The following is a 13,984-nucleotide window of genomic DNA, read 5'->3' on the forward strand; positions in this document are numbered from 1 at the left end:
CCTTTATGCCTGCTACCTATTACCCCCTCTACAGCATTATGGACCATTAACCTTCTGGAATCATAAACACAAATAAACATTTTTTTCTATATGTTACTCTGGTCATGATGTTTTATCACAAAGCAAGAGACTAGTCACTAGGACACAAGCTAAACCTTTGGAAAATGGCATCAAAATATGCATTCATAACTGTATCAGCATAAATGACCTTTGCTGTGAGATATTCACTTTTTCTCCTTCTGTGGCACTGACCATGCCCATTGGTGGGTGGAGCCAGGTGTGGAACTAACCTGTGGAAGGAGGTCTGAGGAGGATTCTGAGAATGCTCTCTTGCTGGCAGGTCACTGAGGGGAGAGCATCCAGTGGAGCCAGCTGGTGTTAATCTACCCAGGTTGTAAGTTATTTCTCCTTGAATACATACCTATTCAGGCTATTTCTATATCCTGATCTGGTGTCAGAAGCAGGATAAGGATTTTCACAGGACCTGGGTTTCACCCAGGCAGCAGGCGGCAGACACCATTCCACAATGGACAGGGTCCCTTGCCTAAACAGGTCATCAACAGTCAATGATGCTTACTCACCCTCAACATTAATGGTCATAACTCACCTATAAAATGACATAAGGCTAACAGAATGGATACGAAGACACAATCCATCCTTTCAGTGCATATAAGAATCACATCTAAGATTCAAACATATACATTACCTCAGGGTAAAGGGTTGGGAAACGATCTTCCAATCAAATGGAAACAAGAAGCAAGCAAGTGTGGCTATCCTAATACCTAACAAGTTAGACTTCAAACCAAAATTAATCAAAAGAGATGAAGAATGTCCCTTCATATTAATCGCAGGAGAAATCATCAACACTAAATCTCAGTTTTGAACATCTATGCCCCTAATACAAAGGCAACTATATTCGTAAAAGGAATGCTATTAACACTCAGACCTCACATAAAACCTCACACACTTATAGTAGGAGACTTCAACACAACACTTTTAACACTAGACAGGACCATGAATCAGAAACTCAACAAATAACAAAAGAACTAACAGAAGTTATGTTTCAAATGGGTTTAACAGACATGTATATAACATTCCATCCAAACACAAAAGAACATACCTTCTTCTTTGCTCCACATGGAAACTACTGTAAAATCAACCACATACTTGGTGGCATAAAAAACCTCAAAAGATACAAGAAAATAGGTATAGTCCCTGTATCTTGTCAGACTATGATTCTTTAAAATTGGAATTCAATATCAACACAAATCACAGAAATCCTGCAAAGTCATTTAAACTGAACAATGTAAAATTGCATCACACCTGGGTCAAAGAAGGAAATTAAGGATTTTCTAATAGTCAACGATAATGAGGACACCACATACTGCAACTTGTGGGTCACCTTGACAGCAGTGCTACGAGTAAAGTTCATTGCAATAAGTGCCCATAGGAAGGAAACAGAGGCTAGTTCCATAACACAATTAACAGCACAACTGAAAGTCTTACAACAAAAAGAACAAAACACACAACGGAGGAGAACATGCCAGGAAATAATCAACTTGAGGGTTTAAATCAACAAAATAGAGACCAGGAAAACAACGAAAAAGAAAAATCAATGCAACAACGAGTTTTTTTTTTTTTTAAGAAAACCAAGAAGATAGAGAAAACTTTATCCAAACTAATGAAAAAGTAGAAAGAGAATATGCAAATTAACAAAATCAGAAACTTGAAGGGGAACATAACAATGGACACAGAGGAAATCCAGATAATTTTCAGGTCTTACTTTAAAAATCTGTATTCCACAGGAAATTTAAAATTCAAAGGAAATGTACAAATTTCTGGATAACTATCACTTACCAAATTTAAACCAAGAACAGACAAACAACTTAAATAGACATATAACCACAATGAAGCAGAAGCAGTCGTCGAAATTCTATCAAGTTAGGCAGCATATGCAAACTTTGAGGCTATATTTCTTCCTTGTCAGAAAATTTTATTAGTGTGAGGATCACATACATAAATGACTCACTTTTGATGATATCAAAAGTAGAGCTCACCCCCACTATAATTTTCAGTCCCATATAGAAGAACCAACAACTTGTCCATTTATAATATTCACTGAGTCACAATGTAGAACAAAAGTCACCTAGTGCTGTGATTTGCAACATTCCTAGTGCTGTGGCATGTGAATACTCTTACCCTTGTAGTGGGGACCTTCAAACATAAAATGATTTTCATTGCTACTTTATAACTGCAATGCTGTTGCTGTTATGAATCATAATGTATGCATCTGAAATGCAGGATATCTGATAAATTTCCCAAGGAAAGGTTCATTCAACTCCCAAGGGTCATGACCCACAGTTTGAAAACCTCTGTTCTGGTGGAGTACAACCCAGAACTATGAAACTGTTCTTAAGTTCTGTCTAAGAAGAATATTCAGTTCTCAAAATGCTTTGGACTCTACAAATATTATCCCAGCGAAATTTAAGATAAAGGATTTGTTTTTTTCTTCTTTTCCCTTCTTGACCTTCTGTTTTCTTTGGGTTGAATCAACCAAGAAGAGATCGGACAGCTTATTACAATGTTCCACAATCACTCATCTCATGGGTAAAGAAATACAGACAAAAGTTCTTAGAACATGTAGGATGCATTCTGACGTGGATATGTCTTTTAATGACTATGGAAGCTCTTATGACTATGGAAACACTTATAAAGTAAAAACACTTAATTGACATGGTGGCTGAGAGTTCAGATGTTCAGTGAATTATCACCATGGCTGGAGGGTGGTGTTATACAGGCAGACATGTTGTTGAAGAAATCTTGATCACAAGCCAACAAAAGGTGGACTCAGGGAGTGGGCATGTCTTGCTCCTATAGGAGACTCAAAGCCACATAATGACATACTTCCTGCAGTAAGGAACCATCTACCCCAGGAAAGAAACCACACCCCTTAACATTGCCACTACCCATGAGACTATGGGAACACACTCCATTTATATTGCCACACTTGGAGTAGCAAGATAGGATCTCTAATGATCTCCTAGGCATTAGAACCTAGGATTAGCAGGGTATTATCAAAGGTCATAGTGCTCCAGACAATTTATATTGTGTTGACCCTGGTTTACAATCCTCAAGAGGTGGAGCATGGAATGCTCCACTGGTTTAGTAAGCATCTAAATACTGATAAATGACTCAACTTTAGTGCACACAGGATTTTATTTGATACAAAGCCTCACTGAGTGTGCCACGATTCCTTAAAGTCAATGATAAAGGAAAACCTTTGGTTAAATGTTATGTCAATAAATACCCGAGGTCTATGGCACAGGATTATTGTGTAGCAAGCATAATCATCTACTCACAACTTGTATCTGGTAAGTTTCTGATTGTGCTCCCATTTTCAAGAGCTTAGAAAAGATTATCTGGATGTGGCAGAGCGTGTCTGCTATAATATAACATGAACCATGCTATACTTCTGCTTTATATATATTGGGAAAACACAAATTTCCCCCAATCATTCAAGGGAAAAGCAAATTTCCCTTGTATAGGTTGTACCCTGTAAGGCTTTAAAGGTTCTCTGATGCCCCAGTAATGTTTATTAACATTTATTTACTTATCATGTGCATTGTGTTCTACCTGCATGTATGCCTGCATGGCAGAAGAGGGCATAAGACCTCATTACAGAAGATTATGAGGCACCATGTGTGTGATAGGAATTTAAATAATGGATGACCAGATAGTGCTCTTAACCTCTCAGGCAAAACTCTAGGTGCACCAGCACCCCCCCCCCCAAGACAAACACCTACCACACACCAATGACTTTCCACAGTTCTCTGCCTCTCTCCATCAGCTCCAATCATGCTGCCCTGCTGGCTGATCCTACTCACACATGACAGATCTTCTCTGGCTACTAGCTTCAGCCACTGTCAGCCCACTACCTGGAATGCACATCCTACATATCTGATGCTAAAGGGCCAGACTCACTACTTTCACAATTTCATTCCCAAACTGAATCCTCCATGAGGCCCTTCTTGGGCACTATGTTTCTCTGAAAAGAACATCCTCCCTGCAATTTCATTTCCTCAAAATTAGCCTTTGCATTCCTTCTCTTATCACTTATCATAATGAAAATGCTTCATACTGACTTATGTAGCCACTGCACATCCCTATACTACATAGAAAGCTCCATGAGGATAGCATCTGTTCATCTGCTGTATCTGCTTACGTCTGTGTCTGAAACAGTAATGGGCAGAGCCCACCCAAAGTGCTAATGGGACTAAGATAATGCAAATGAAAGGAGAATCAGTGGGATGAAGCATGTGAAAACACACTATTATCTCTGGGTCTAGTCTTAAATCTAAAAATGCAGTTCCCACCAGGGCACGGACTTGCATTTTTTTTTCAGTGAGCCAGTGCGAGTTTGTCCCTCTGCAATTCCTCCCCCAGAGGAGAGGACCCAAGTATGGTGAGCTTGAGCATTCTGTCTGCCAGGTCCTCAGTCCTTCCCCACCGCAAGGACATTCAGATGCTTCAGGGAGCCTGGTCAGGAGCAGGAACTCGGTTTATTGCATCAAGCAGAGACTTATGTAGGGTTGAGGTAAGGGGTATGACACTTAGGATGGGGTAAAGTGACATGAAGGGAAAGGACCAATAATATTGCACGAAACTAGAGAAATGTCAGGCAGCCTGTGGACTTAATCATGTATTGCTTCCTAACACCAGCGTGGAGGTTACAGGACAAGGACAGGTTGCCTAACTTGAGCTAACCTCAGGAAATTCCACTAGACCCTATGCCCAGGCCTATTTAGGCCAAACATCTTCTCCTTCTCCTTTTGCTTTTGTTAATGGCAGAAATCATGAAACCTGTCTTAGGTTTTTCCCCACTGGGAATCTACCCGTCATCGGGTATCATGTATGTAGCTAATAGAGGATCCATTTTATGAACTGTCTAAGGTTGCCTCAGCTTATCTGGGATTTTAGTGATCAGTGTTCAGTTGGAGTGTGGGGTAGAAATGCTTATGTGAGGAAGGCTATTCATATGAGTAGTTTGGCTCTTGAGAAATAAATCAAAGATTTGACCTCATGATATTTTACTGCATATTACTGCTGGCGGATGAATTTTATGATCTGATTAATCATACAGGGCAGGACAATGAGGATAAGGAGGAAGAGGAGGTGGAGAGGCACAAAAACTGGAGAAGGTAGGGTTTTAAAAATTGTAAATCAGCCCATAGCATTTGGGTCATTTGGTCTCTTTCCTTATGGATATCTGCCCAATTTCACTTTTCTACTTCCTCTCTGGGGACGGGACAGGACTTTGAACTAATAACAGTGCATATGCCAATCCCTTCCTGTTCCTCTCCTGACTTGGGTGTAGCTGGCCACTGACCAGTATAGTAGGCTCAAGGTACCCCCTACCCACTCTGACGAGATACACAGGGGTAAGTGGGGACCTGTAAGGGCCATGATAGTAGGGTGGAACCTGAGTGGGGGAATCACAAAAGCCCTTTTCTCTTCCTACCACCAGCCTTCCAACCCTCTCCCAGGTTTCCCAAAAGAAGTAGTTAGGTGCTGGGGACCAAGGTGCTAAAGCTACAATGGTATCACAGGTTTTCATGACATTTGCATTTGTGAGCTTCAGACATCTTGATTGAAGTATGAGTTGTAGGGTGTTAAGTCCAAGGTCATGCTTAGATGAGTTTACATTCTCCATACAAATTGTCTCACTCACCTTGAGAGAGGGTTTGGTCTCTGTTGTGATTGCCCCATGTTGCCAGCATTTGAATTGAAGTGTGGTCCCTCTGCAATGCCTCCTTCAGATGAGAGAACACACGAAATTTGATCTTGCATAGGCAAGAACATTCAGATACTGCATGGTGCCTGCCTTATCAATGGCATAAATTCAGTTCATTACAACAAACAGGGAATTATATAGGATTGGCATAGTGGGTAGGAATCATAGGATGGGCTGGGGTGAACTGAAGAGAAAGGGCCAATAATATTCCACCAAGCTACCAATTACTGAGGCATCCTAAAGTTTTATATCAGACCTTGCTAACTCACACCTTCGTAGATGTTACAGGCCAAAGACAGGTTGCAAAACTTTATACAGGCTCAAAAATTTGCACGAGGCTCTTTCCCAGGCCTCTTTGGCCCAGAAAGGCAGGGCAACTGGAGGTATGGCCTAGGGAAACCTTTTCCAAGTTTAAAATAATTCGAACCCTTGCTCACACCACAATGCTTGTATACTTATTGGGACATGAGTCTTTTCCCAAAGTGTGTATGCTATAGAAACTTACCAAAAGTCTGCCTTGATGCATAATACAACAGAAATAGAAACATCAAAGAAAGCATGGGAGTTAGCAGAAATGGTCCCTGGAGGACCTGCTGATGTTGGCCGAGCAAAACAATATTATGCAGGAAGGAAAACTAAAGCTGCTGGTGGGGTGTACTTTTCCTGTGCCATTCTTGAGGCCCTGAGCATACGAGGTCACTGCTTGCTAGACAGTGTGCATCAACGATATTTTACACCTTCTTTTAATGTCTAGGATATCATCGAGTCCCCCAAGTATGGCCTCAGTAAGACCTCAGGAGGAGGAACCAGAAACACTCCTTTCTTTTGAGGCATCAGCAGGAGGAGCAGGTCAAACACACACAGTGCTGCATGTAGAGGTATGTCAGAAGGATGGAGAATGACAAGAGAGGGCAGAAGAGGGGGGGTACATGAATAAAGAGTAGTGAGGCAGTTTCTCTTCCCACAAACAACAGCCATTCAACATGGCAGTGTACAGCCTAAGGAACCAATTTGGCAAAGCCACAATACCCATCCTACACAATCACTTGGTTTATGTACCACACTCTCCAAAAAAAAAAAAAAGATGCACATAACACATCTCCATCAGAGTTGGCTTCGAGGTTAGGAAGGCAGGGGGAGCTAGTCTGATTATTAGGGACCCAGAAGGTATGATTTGCTACAGGCTTTGCAGGGAATCTAACTTGAATCATAGGCCTCAAGAAGGGCAGGTCCTCTTTGCTAGGACACTGAATGGAGCCAGCTCTGTCATCAGGCAGCTGTGAAAGAGCATGGAATGCCAGGTCCCCTCTATAGCATAGAGATATGAGGCACAATCATCAGATGCCTCCTCCACCCTGGAATGCAAGGAAATCCAGAAAGAGGAAAGATGGTGTTACATGGCTGTCATTCCTGGATTCCCCAAGGATCCATTTTACCAAAGGAAGTGTTTACCCTGTGCCCAGAGGTAGCCTGGAGCTACTACTAGTGCTTAGAGTTCAGATTGTGTCGGACTCGATGAAAACGGTTCAGTCTGGTAGGCAATTCGGTTCCACTGTTTCAGTAGTCCCATGGAAAGAGTCGTCTGAGACCGTGGAACATTTGTCCATTGTTTGCAAGGTAACCATTGCTTCCAATGGTAGCCACCCAGAAGAATGTGGATTACCAAGAAAGCCACTCTTCCTGGAATTGTTCCTTCTACATCTATGTCGTTCAAGTGCCTATATCTTCTATACATGACTCCTGCTGGCCAACCAATTCCCAGAGCCTCTCTCCTCAGGGTCCTCCCTGCAGAGCAGACCTAGAGTACCTTTACCATGTGCCTCATTAAGGATGGTCTGTGTATTCTTCTACCAAGTTGGTCAGGTTTTGTGAGGGACAGAAGTGACCAGAATGCTTTCCACTCTTTTCCCTCCCTCCATTTTCACTCCCCAATCCATATTTCTTCCTTTACTCTTTCTGTCCCATCATTGTGGCCTCTCTCCCATTCTGGCTATTTTCCCTTGTCTCTAGGCAGTCACCTCCACATGCCCCTCCTCCATATTCCATCTCCAGTCCCTTGTCCTCCTCTCCCAAACCTGATGAGTGAAGTCCCATTCCATTTGTAGATGACCTTATTTGATGCGAACTCACTTCTCTTATGGGTTGAATTGACAATAGTTCCTTTCTTTCATGCTCCACCCACAAACAAACACCCAATATTTCCACACTGCAAAGAGCACTCACAGCACGCCTTACCTACAGAAATGTGTCTTTGTCAGCACAAGCAACTGTTAAGCTCACTGTGAACTGCCAACGCTTTTATAGCCCTCTGTATATCTAGAAATTATAACTTTATTTCAGCAGTTGTGACATGACTTTACCAATCAATCAGATCTTTTTCACCATATCATAGACATAGATATTGAAATCATCCTCAAATTTGATAAAATATACAGATGATTTTGATTCAACTTGATGAATCACATTCCCAATTCTAGGAGACCCATCTTCTTTTTCGCATTGTATATTTTTGCCTATTAGCCCATCTGCAATTCCCAGATCTAAATCTTGTGGAGGAGCCTCCTCCAAGCGTGGAATGATATGCAGGTTGCCTTCTTTATAGACATCCAGAAGCTGGTACATATACAGGATTGGATCTTTTTCATAGGTAATGTAGAAAAAGGATGTTAAGACTGATGCTTGGCCCAGGACTATCCCCCCCCCCATTGAGTCTTAAGGCCACACTCTCCTTCAAAGAGGTGTGCTACCTCTTTTCCAATGATGTCATCTGCATCAACAAAATCATCAAGGAAATCTTTCCCAATCTGAAGAAGGGCATCACCAAGTAAATACAAGAAGCATACCGAACACAAAATAGGGTAGACCAAAGAAAAAAGACCCCTCAACATAGAATCAAAACACCTAGCATACAGAATAAAGAAAGAATATTGAGGGCAGTGAAGGAAAAAGAACAGGTAACATATAAAGGCAGAGCTATCAAAATTTCAACTGACTTCCCCATGGTAACCCTTAAGGCCAGAAGGTCTTGGATAGATGTCTCTAAGCATTAAGAGAACACGGATGCCAGCCTAGAGTACTATATCCAGCAAAACTCTCAATAACTCTAGATGGAGAAAACAAGATATTTAATGACAAAACCAGATTTTCCCAATATGTATCTACAAATCCAGCCCTACAGAAATTATTGGTAGGAAAACTCCAACCCAAGGAAGGTAACTATGCCCACAAAAATGGAGGAAACGATAATCCATATACACCAGAACCTAAGGACAAATCAGAAAAAATATATTCACATTACCCCTGCCATCAACAAACCTAAAACAAGCAAGCATCAACAATCAATGGTCCTTAATCACCCTCAACATTAATGGTCTGAACTCATCTATAAAAGGACACAGGCTAACAGAACCGATATGAAGACAGAATCCATCCTTCTGCTGCATACAAGAAACACATCTAAGATGCAAAGATAGACATTACCTCAGGGTAACAGGTTGGGAAAAGATTTTCCAATCAACTGGAAGCATGAAGCAAGCAGGTGTGGCATTCCTAATTTCTAACAAGTGAGATTTCAAACGAAAATTAATCAAAAGAGATAAAGAGGGTCATTTCATATTCCTAGCAGGAGAAATCCATCAACACAAAGTCTCAGTTCTGAACATCTATGCCCCTAATACAAAGGCACCGACATTCCTAAAAGAAACGATACTAAAACTCAAAGCTCCTTTAAAACCTCACACACTTATAGTGATAGACTTCAATATACCACTCTCAACACTAGACAGGTCCACAAATCAGAAATTCAACAAAGAAACAGAAGAAATAACAGAAGATATGTCTCCACTGAGATTACAGACATCTATGGAACATTCCATCCAAACACAAAAGAATATAACTTCTCTGCTCCACTTGGAACCTTCTCTAAAACCGACCACATAATAGGTGGTATAACAAACCTCAACAGGTACAAGAGAATAGGAATAGTCCCATGTACCTTCTCAGACTACCATGCTTTAAAATTGGAATACAACAACGCAAATAGCAGAACACCTGCAAATTCATGGAAACTGAACAATGTGCAATTGCACCAATCCTGGGTCAGAGAAGAAATAAAGATATTAAGGACTTCTAATATTCAACGAGATTGAGGACACAACATACACGAACTAATGAGACACATTGAAAGAAGTGCTACGAGGGGAGTTCATTGCACTATGTGCGCGTATGAAGAAAACAGACATGGTCATGTAAGAGAATTAACAGCACAACAGAAAGCCTTACAACAAAAAGAAGAAAATTCACCCCCGGGCAGAAGATGCCAGGAAATGATCAACTTGAGGGTTGAAATCAACAAAATAGAAACCAGGAAAACAATATAAAAAAATCAATGCAACAGAGAGTTTTTTTTTTTTAAGAAAACAACAAGATAGACAAACCTTTGTCCAAACTAATAAAAAAGCAGAGAGAGTACATGCAAATTAACAAAATCAGAAACATAAAGGGGAACATAAGAACGGAAACAGAGGAAGTCGAAACAACATTCATAGCATACTTTGAAAACCTGTTTTCCACAAAAATTGAAAATTCAAAGGAAATGTACAAATTTATGTATAACTATCACTTACCAAAATTAAACCAAGAACAGACAATCAACTTAAATAGACCTATAACCGCAATGAAGTGGAAGCAGTATTCGAAATTCTATCAAATTAGGTAGCACAAGTTAACTCTGTGGCTATATTTCTTCCTCTTCAGAAAAATTTTACTAGTGTGGTGATCACATACATAAATGACTCACTTTTGACGATATCAAAAGCAGAGCTTCACCCATAAAATTTTCAGTCTCATATAGGAGACCCTATAACAAGTCCATTTCCAATATTCTCTGAGTTAGTAAAGTAGAAGAAACTTCACCTAGTGCTGTGATATGCAACATTCCTAGTGCTGTGAAACCTCAATACTCTCAACTTTGGACTGCGGACCTCCAACCATAAAATTATTTTCCTTGCTACTTCATAACTGCAATTCTGCTACTATTATGAATCAAAATGTTTGCTTCTGAAATGCAGGGTATCTGATAAAATTCCCTAGGAAAGGGTCATTCAACTCCCAAGGGTCATGACCCACAGGTTGAAAATCTCTGATCTGGTGGAGTACAACCCAGTAATATGGAAATGGTCTTAAGTTCTATCTACGAAGAATACTCAGTCCTCAAATTGCTTTTGACTCTGCAAATATTATCACAGTGTTATCACAGTGTAATTTAAGATAAAGGATTTGTTTTTTTTTCTCTTCCTGACCTTCTGTTTACTTTGTGTTGAATCAACCAAAACAACATAGGAAGGCTTCAGACAATTTTCGACATTCACTTTTCTCATGGGTCATGAAACACAAGCAAAAGTTGTTAGGACATGTAGGATGCATTCTGACGTGGATATGTCTCTTAATGACTATGGCAGCTCATATGACTGTGGCAACTGTTATAAACTAAAAACACTTAAATGAAGTGGTGGCTGAGAGTACAGATGTTCAGTGAATTATCACCATGGCTGGAGACTGGTGATATGCATGCAGACATGGTTTTGAAGACTTCTTGATCACAAGCCAACAGTAGGTGGACTCAGGCAGTGGGCATGTCTTGCTCTTATAGGGGACCTCAAAGCCACATAGTGACATAATTTCTCCAGTAAGGAAACATCTACCACAGGATAGCTATACCTCTTAACATTGCAACTCCACATGACCATATGGGAACACATTCCAGTTATACAGCCACACTTTTGGTAGCACGATAGGATCGTTAATCATCTCCTAGACATCTCCTAGTACCTAGGGTTAGCAGGTTATTCACAAAGGGCATAGTGCTCCAGACAATTTATATTGAGTTGGCTGAGTTTTTCATTCCTCCATAGGAAGAGCATGGCATGATACACTGGTTTAGTAAGCATCAAAATACTGATATATAACTCATCTTTAGTGCACAGAAGATTTTATTTGATTCAAAGCCTCTTTGAGTGTGCCAAGAGTCCTTAAAGACAATGAGAAACGAACACCTTTGTTTAAATGTTATGTCCATAAATACCCGAATGTCTACGATGGCACAGGATTCTTGTTTGTAGTATGCAAAATCATCTACTCACAAATCATATCTGATCAGTTTCTGATAGTGCTCCAGTTTTCAAGCGCTTAGTAAACATTATCTGGAAGTGCAGGGTGTGTATGCTATAATATAACACGAGCCATTCTATACTTCTGCATTATATGTACACCAATTTCCCCCAATTAGTCAAGGGAAAATCAAATTTCCGTGGTAGAGGTTGTAACCTGTAAGGCTTTAAAGGTTCTCTGATGCCCCAGTAACGTTTATTAACATTTATTTACTTATACTGTGCATTGTTTTCTACCTGCGTGTATGCCTGCATGGCAGAAGAGGGCACAAGACTGCATTACAGATGATTATGGGGCACCATTTGGGTGATGACAATCTAACAAATGGAAGACCAGACATTGCTCTTAACCATTCAGCTAATGCTCTATCTGCACCAGCAACACCCGCCCCCCTTAGACAAACCCCTACGTCACACCCATGAGTTTCCATAGTTCTCTAACACTCTACATCAGCTGCAAACATGCTGCCCAGCTGGCTGATCCTCCTCACACATGACAGGTCTTCTCTTGCCAATGAGGATCAGCAACTGTCCTCCTGCTTCCTATAATGCACATTCTCCTTATCTGCTGCAACAGGGCCAGATTCACTACCTTCACATTTTCATTCCCAAACTGAAGCCTCCATGAGGCCCTTCCTGGGCACTGTGTTTCTCTGAAAAGAACATCGACCATGCAATTTCATTTCCTCAAAATTAGCCTTGGCATGCCTTCTCTTATCACTTATCGTTATGACAATGCTTCATATTGATTTATGAAGTATGTGACCACTGCATACCCTGTTACATAGAAATTTTCATGAGAATAAGATCTGTTCATCTGCTGGATCTGCTCTTGTCTGTGTCTGTAAGAGTTTTGGGTAGGGCAGAACAAAAGTTCTTATGGGACTATGGTAAAACAAATAAATGGAGAATCACTGGGATCTGCATGTGAATTCAGACTATTTTCTCTGTGTAGATTCCTGAATCTACAAATGCAGTTCCCACCAGGGCACGGACTTGCATTTTTTTTTCAGTGAGGCAGTGCGTGTTTGTCCCTCTGCAATTCCTCCCTCAGAGGAGAGGACCCAAGAATGGTGAGCTTGACCATGCTGTCTTCCAGGACCTCAGTCCTTCCCCACCGCAAGGACAGTCAGATGCTACAGGTAGCCTGGTCATGAGCAGGAACTCTGTTTATTGCAAAAAGCATGGACTTATGTAGGGTTGAGGTAAGGGTAGGACACTTTGGATGGGGTAAAGTGACATGAAGAGAAAGGGCCAATAATATTGCACGGAAGTAGAGAAATGCCAGGCAGCCTGTGGACTTAATCATGCATTGCTACCTAAACCCCAAGTGGAGCATACAGGACAAAGACAGTTTGCCAAACTTGGCTAATCTCAGGAAGTTCCACTAGTTCCAGGACACTGAATGGAGCCACCTTTGTCATCAGGCAGCTGTGAAAGAGCATGGAATGCCAGGTCCCCTCTATAGCAAGGAGACATGAAGCACAATCATCAAATGCCTATTTAGGACAAATATCTCCTCCTTTTGCTTTTATAAAAATTTCAGAAATCATGAAACCTGTCTTAGGTTTTTTCCCCATTGGGAATCTTACCCACCATTGGGTATCATGTGTCTAGCTAGTAGAGGATCCACTTCATGAACTGTCTAATCTTCCTCAGCTTATCTGGAATCTTACCCATAAGTGTTCAGGTGGAGGGTGGGGTAGGAATGCTTATGTGAGGATGGCTAATCATATGAGTAGTTTGGCCCTTGAGTAGTGAATCGATGCTAATGAACTTTGACCTAATGAAGTTTTACAGCATCTACCTTCTGGTGGGTGAATTGTATGATCAAATTAATCATACCGTGCAGGACAATGAGGATGAGGAGGAGGAGATGGTGGATAGGCAAAATAATTGCAGAAGGTAGGGTAGGAAGAATTGTAAATCAGTCCATAGCGGGTTGCTCGTTTGGTTTGTTTCCTTGTTGATATGAACCAAATTTCACTTTTACACTTCATCTCTGGGGATAGGACAGGACATTGGC

Source organism: Phodopus roborovskii, unplaced genomic scaffold (genome assembly GCF_943737965.1).
Source record: "Phodopus roborovskii unplaced genomic scaffold, PHOROB, whole genome shotgun sequence".
Classification (NCBI taxonomy): Eukaryota; Metazoa; Chordata; class Mammalia; order Rodentia; family Cricetidae; genus Phodopus; species Phodopus roborovskii.